The 7,545-nt window shown below is 39.3% G+C and overlaps 1 pseudogene; it reads left to right on the top strand.

Moving 5' to 3' along the window:
• Nucleotides 1–5,273: 5,273 nt before the first annotated feature.
• LOC111545293 lies at nucleotides 5,274–6,638 on the top strand (annotated as a pseudogene).
• The last annotated feature ends 907 nt before the right edge of the window (nucleotides 6,639–7,545 follow it).

Below are 7,545 nucleotides of genomic sequence, written 5' to 3'. Positions count from 1 at the left end.
GGTTCCACACAGGAAGAAGAGAGGCCAGGCTCCTCCCCACTGCAAACAACATGAACTTCCTGAGGTTCCACCCCAGTGTGCAGGACGGTTGGATTTTTTTTTTTTCTGGGGATCCTCTCCCACCTGGCTGTCTTGCATGGTTTTTTTTTGTTTTTTTGTTTTTTGTTTTTAAGTGAAAGTTCATACTCTGGCTAAATGTGTAGGAATTTCCAGTGGTGATTACCTCTCAGGGAGGTAATGGGAGATGATGATAGAGAGTGAATATGTGATGTGCATTTTACAGTCATGGCATATTTTTTCTTTAAGCTCTATATCTTGTTATACAATTTGTTTTCCTGACCTATCTGGAACTTCTCTGCTCTCATAACAGCTTCCCCACGATTCATTCATACCAGCTGGAAGATTCTACTTGGCCTTGTCAGTGTTAAGTCTTTGAGGAATAGCCTCCTTAAGGAAACAGCAGAAGTGTCTTTTTGTTTATTCTCATGGCATCCAGAATCCTGTTTCACTGAAAAGTTTAATGCCACTTGCTTGGATCATTGTGGCCTCCGTTCCCAGAACCTCTGCTGCTTGTCCTCAGGGTGTTTCTATGGCTTGAAACCCTGTTAAAAATCCTTCCCTGCTTAATTGTTTTAAGCAGTTTCTTTTGAGGATCTCTTACCTATTAGTAAAGATAAATCTTCCTTCCCTTCACATTACATTGTTTGAAACAACTCTGTATGTATTTTTGGCATTTAATTATTCAATTATAAGTGAATATAATTTTTTAAAGAAAGTCAGTTGACAGTTTCTTTGGGGGCATTTCTTTGTTTTTTGTTTGTTCAAGGGGTGTTTATGCTGGGATTCATTCTGATTTCCTTCTCCTTTCTTGCCCTGACATGTCCCCAGAAAGCCTCCTCTTCTAGAGTCAAGGTGATCACCTTAAGTTCCTGCTCTTCTATGGCAAGTTAACACAACCTTCTCCAACTCTGAGCCCAGACCCTGAAAAGCTCTTGATCACTCCTATAATGAGAAGGCTGCAGATGTTCTCCCTAGGCTTGGGCTTGAGTAGATGCAGTTGATGGCTATAAGTTCAGGGCTCTTTTCTAGAGATGTAAACTCACTTTTATATTTTCCTACTCACCCACCAAGAGACTTTTTCTATTTACTACAAGTGGGAAATTAATGCAGAAAAGACGGCAAGGGACAGACTTCTTTAGTTTAGCAATGTAGGGGTAGGGGAAATATGTAATTCTTAGTAGTCTAAGTGTCTGCGGTAGAAATATTATGGACTGTACCAGTGTGCAAATGAAAAACTCTGCATTAATACCCATGCAATGTTCATCTTATCACCAGATTTAGTTCTAGAAACATTTCTTACGGGACTGTTCACTGCATTTTATTGTTGAATACTCTCAGCTCCAGGTGAAACATACTGAAGTGTGAAATGGTCAATTATAACCGGATAAACAAAGTCGCTTGGATAAAATATTATTAAACTGCGTGGTTGGTTGTTTAGTGTTCATTTTTCTTTATCTCAGGGCAGGGGGTATACGGAATAGAAGAAGGATTTGACACTTTAGGAAGATGACTTCGTGAACAAATTCACAGTTACCAAGACTAAAACATTTCATGCTGAGTTGTTTAAAACCGTTTTCACATCAAATATTTCATTACTTCCCTGTTCTGTAGAATCTTTCAAAGTTTGAATTTCTGTGAGGTAGACCTTACACGATTCTCCCCCTTTAATACCTTTGGAGAATGAATTTAATCTTGGAAAATACTCTCAAACATTGATATTTTGGAAAGTAAATTCAGAAGGGAATATCAGGAACATAATTTTAAGTGGTTTTTAATACATACCCCTGAAGCTTGAGATAGGTATCACACTTTGATGCATATCCTGTGTTTGCTGAAATATCACTTATGAAACCTGTGATTCCTTGACTGAGAGCTTCATTTAGTATCTTATTTATGATTCGCTAGCTGATGGTGCTCCAAAGAAGTGCTTATCTCAAGCCGTACGAGTAATATTTCTGAACTATTTTTTGAGATCATAGCAGACAAGAATGTCTGACAGTATAGGCTGGTATTTTCTGGGACATCTGCCTGCAATTAGAATTTTATTTGGGAATAAATTTAACCAAGATGGGAAACAAACTTTCTCCTTGTAAGTCTCCTACTCATTTTTCAAGTAGTAATGTCATCCTTCAGACACGTTCAATTAGTGATCTTTGTGGAGTTTTGTGGAGTTTAATGGCTATGGAGGCTAGGAACATAAAACCTTTATGTAAACCATAACTATCATTTGTTTTTGGTGTTCCAAAAGAGATTTGTGACCAAGCAGTGATGGCAAATAGAAATTCCCTTCCCAATTTGTTGGCTGGTGTGCCTAACCTTCTACGTTCCAGATCTACTACCGTGGCTGGAAGAGATACAGAGTGAAGGTTATTCGAGTGCACAGGTATATATGAGAAATAGAAGAAAAGAGGAAGGCAGGGAGAAAGAGAAGAGAGAGAGAGGAGAGAGAGAGAGAGAGAGAGAAGGAAATTAGAGTTAGAGCTGCCTAGTGAGATGAAACAGAAAAGATGACTCCAGTTATTAGTTATACTCATGGCCCTCAACAAACTCTACCTCCTGGAATCAGATGAGCATCCTCTTGAAGTGAAGCCTAAAGTCACCATACTGACTCTAGATGTTTCTTAGCTGTCAAGAAAGCCCCACGGATGATTGCTCGAATGCAAACATGTTAAAATGTTGGTTCGAGGGATTCTATGTTTATATATGGTGTCTTTTTTTTTTTTTTTTTTTTTTTGAGATGAGTTTCTTGTTTTGTCACCCAGGCTGTAATGCAATGGTGTGATCATAGCTCACTCTAGCCTCAAACTCCTGGGCTCAAGCAATCCTAAGTAGCTAGGACTACAGGTGTGTGCCACTACACCTGGCTAACGTTTTTATTTTTGATTTTGTAAAGACAGGTTCTATGTTGCCCGGGCTATGTCTTGAACTCCTGGCCTCAAGCAATCCTCCCACCTCAGCACCCTGATTAGCTAGGACTACAGGCATGCACCACCATGCCTGGCTAACTTTTTATTTTTTATTTTTAAGATAGGGTCATGCTATATTGACCTGGCTGGTCTGGAACTCCTGATCTCAAGCAATCATCCTGCCTCAGCGTCTCAAACTGTTGGGATTACAGGTATGAGTTCCTGCACCCAGCTGTGCCTTTTACACACACTAAAAAATCTCAACCCATGATGAAACATCTTAAATATTGGCAAGAAAATTTCATTTCTCTGGAGCAACAATTTTACTTAGGTTGAAAATACTGTCTTCTTTTGAGTGTTTATGTCATCCACCTGGGATTATTTCTGGCTGTTCAACCAGCAGCTGGTATATTATACTGTCATTAACTTGTTTCCAAGACAATTACCTCTGCAAATATTGTGGGCAAATATGTGCAAGTGTGTACAACTGTGTTTGTGCATGTGTTTGGGGCAGGGTACAGAGTATACAAATGTACATGTGAACACACAGGGCTCGAAAAAGAAGAAAAGAATATTTTGTCACTTTCTTACATTGATTTGCACAGGGATAAAGGACATAAGTCAGGCTTATATCCTTGTCTCTGTGTAAATTATCTTTGTGCTTCAAATAGTTGCTTGCATATGGTGACTTAACCTTTCTTCAACTCAGGAAAAAAACATTTCTGCATTTTGAAATATGTAAGGGCTGAAGCTTGTATTATTAAAAATAGACATTTTTATTTTAAAACCTAATAATTAAATGTTAAATCAACAACTTTAAAAAGTAGATAAAATCTTGAATTGAGATAGGACTTTTCCTGTTTTCCTATGTCTATTGCTTATTTCTTTTCATGTATAAATAATTTTATTATATTTAATAAACTAAACCCTCAAACTTAACAAATATATTTTGAACATGAGGATAATAATTTTGTCCTACACTGAAGTAAATTTTATTCTGGATCAAGGCCTTTCTTCTGGTGTAATAATTTTGTAAAACTTTTAAAGTTAAAAATGATATTGCAAAACTCAAGATAGGTTCTAGTTCAGCCAAAAGTTAATTTATTTTCCTGATAGCTAGTTGAGCCAATTTGGATGATGTACATCTCTGAACCAATTAAATGGAGAAGGCATTAGAATTTTCAATAAATGTATAGTTCTATAACAGAAGCAATAAACTCATACATCATGAATTAAAGTGTTGAAAGAATGGTATCATTCCAGCAAAACTTTTGTGCTATTATCAGAATATGGTAAATGGATACTGGGTAGCAAATATAGAAAAAATTTCTAACTACATTGACACAATCTTTTTTCTGCCTTATCCCTCAGCCATTGCTAAAAGCACCAAAACAAAACTAAACAACACAAAAACAACCCACGTACCTTCAGGGATTTTATTTTTTTTGGAATGAGCAGATGGAGAGTTTACCGAAAACAACAGAGCAATGAGCTTGTTTACCGACCTCTTTCTCCCGTTTAATCAAACCCTTTTCCATTCTCCTGTGAGTACCAAGGCCCTCAAAGACAGTAGCATATACATAAGCTATCCGAGAAAAACGAGCACTTCTGAAGAGTGACCAAAATGAGTGAACATCCAAACATTTGTTGACAAATTTGTACTATTATATTTTTGTTTTTAATTTTACTTGTCCTTAGTGTGATATAATACATATTTTTTCAAGTTGCCATGGATTTCTATCTCCCAAGATGCGCTGTTAATCAATCTACTGATTATAATCCAATTAACCAATTAAAGGCAGATCTACACACCAAGAAAGGATAATTTATCATAAAGATAAAGTATGTGGATAATTCAAAGTAAAACTACAAACTCGTTGAGTAAGAACTACATTCATTTAAGGATCATTGAGTAGCTTTTGTTGCCCAAAGACTAATGCTCCAATGCAGTTCTCACTTTGAGGCCTTTCAAAAGGGGCAATTAATTGGTAACATATTTGGGACACTGACCTGAGTTGCCCAAGCAAAGTATGAACTTTGTTTTTATGAAAGAAAGGTTAAGGAAGTAGTTAAATCAGGTTAAATAATATTTCTTTATCTTAATTTAATTTTATATCTTTTATAATTATTAAGTGTGCTTCCACCTGATTCTGTAAGACTTTTCTAATCTTTATACCACTTACATGACAAAGAACATATGCTCTGTATGCTCAGTGTCTGCCTGCCAGCTAGGTGATAGCTAAATTGGTTGGATCTGTCTGTATAAATAATCTCCACAACAAGTGCAGCGAAAGTGGATTAAACGAAATGAAAACAGTAGGGCAGAAAGGTCGTCGGCAAAGCCTGAGTCCTGTCCTCTTGCTCTCTTCACCAGACAATGTGAGCCTCACCACTTGCTCCACCTTCTCCAGCAACTACCAGTCCCTGAACTCTGTCCAGGTGCCCAGCGGTGGCCCCCGGCCAATCAGCAGCGCAGCCAGCCTCTGTGCAGGCGCCCGGGTCTCTGGTTCCCAGATCTCTGTGACCCGCTCCACCAGCTTCTGCGGCTGCACAGGGTCTGGGGGCCTGGCCATGGGGATGGCCAGGGATCTGGCAGGAATGGGAGGCATCCAGAATGATAAAGAGACCATGTAAAGGCTGATCAACTGCCTGGCCTCCTACCTGGACAGAGTGAGGAGCCTGGAGACGGAGAACCGGACACTGGAGAGCAAAATCTGGGAGCACATGGAGAAGAAGGGACCCCAGGTCAGAGTCTGGAGCCATTACTTTAAGACCATTGAGGAACTGAGGGCTCAGATCTTTGCAAATACTGTGGATAATGCCCGCATCGTTCTGCAGATCGACAATGCCCATCTTGCTGCTGATGACTTTAGAGTCAAGTATGAGACAGAGCTGGCCATGCACCAGTCTGTGGAGAGCAACATCCATGGACTCTGCAAGGTCATCGATGACACCAGTGTCACTCAGCTGCAGCTGGAGACAGAGATTGAGGCTGTCAAGGAGGAGCTGCTCTTCATGAAGAAGAACCATGAAGAAGAAGTAAAAGGCCTACAAGCCCAGATTGCCAGTTCTGGATTGACCATGGAGGTAGAGGCCCCCAAATCTCAGGACCTTGCCAAGATCATGGCAGATATCAGGCCCCAATATGATGAGGTGGCTTGGAAGAACTGAGAGGAGCTGGACAAGTACTGGTCTCAGCAGATTGAGGAAAGCACCACAGTGGTCACCACGCAGTCCGCCGAGGTTGGAGCTGCTAAATCGATGCTCACAGAGCTGAGAGGTACAGTCCAGTCCTTGGAGATGGATCTGGACTCCATGAGAAATCTGAGGGCCAGCTTGGAGAACAGCCTGAGGGAGGTGGAGGCCTGCTACACCCTGCAGATGGAGCAGCTCAACGGGATCCTGCTGCACCTGGAGTCAGAGCTGGCACAGACCCAGGCAGTGAGACAGCGCCAGGCCCAGGAGTATGAAGCCCCACTGAACATCAAGGTTGACTTGAAGGCTGAGATCGCCATCTACCACCACCTGCTGGAAGACAGTGAGGGCTTCAATCTTGCTGATGCCGTGGACAGCAGCAACTGCATACAAACCATCCAAAACACCACCACCCGCTGGATAGTGGATGGCAAAGAGGTGTCTGAGACCAACAACACCAAAGTCCTGAGGCATTAAGGCAGCAGAAGCAGGGTACCCTTTGGGGAGCAGGAGACCAATAAAAAGTTCAGAAGTAAAAAAAAAAAAAGAAAAATTAATATAAATCGTCATTAAAATAAAGGCTGATTTTTTTGGTCAAGAAGGATCGAAAAACTGCAAAAACATCCGATTCCCAGTATAAATGATTAAAAGCAATTAACAAATTCTACAAAGAAATGGGGATCTATGTACAGTACAGAAGATGTTTCTATAAGACAGTATAGGGAGCATATTTATTCCAGTAAATTTTACAGGTTAGATAGTTTCTCTAAACAATACAAATGACCAATATTGACTCCACTCGGGATGACCAACCATTTGATTTACATGGGACTGAGGGGGTTCACAGGCTTTCACCACTAAAACTGTAAAAGTCAAGTGGAAAACTAGGATGCATTGGACATTCTCAATCATATGAAATAGGAGAATTGTATACATCACTGTCTGTCTAAGTAAGTGAGTAGTCTAAATATTCATGCACTTCACCATCAAAGGTATCAGACCTATGTCATTTTACAGCTGAGTTTTACCAAGCTTTCAAGAAATAATCCTCAATTGATGTAAATGTTTTATGAAAGAAGAAAATAGCAAATCTTGCCTGCTTGAATTATTAAATATATAGTAGAATATGAATAACAAACCTGGAAAATGACAGTATAAGGAAAATTTGAACAATTTCACTTTGAACATTAATACAAAAATCCTAATGACATATAACTTACTGAAGCCACAATATAGATGAAATATATATTGTAATTATGTAAGATGAATCACAAATGTGAAAAAGTTACATCAGAGTTTATATCGATATAATTTACTACATTACTAGATTATATGAAAGAAACTTCTAACCATTTCAATAGATGCAGAAAAAGCACTAAATTGT

The sequence above is a fragment of the Piliocolobus tephrosceles genome, chromosome 1, assembly GCF_002776525.5.
Source record: "Piliocolobus tephrosceles isolate RC106 chromosome 1, ASM277652v3, whole genome shotgun sequence".
NCBI classification, from domain to species: domain Eukaryota; kingdom Metazoa; phylum Chordata; class Mammalia; order Primates; family Cercopithecidae; genus Piliocolobus; species Piliocolobus tephrosceles.
This window is presented reverse-complemented; position numbering and strand designations above follow the sequence as displayed.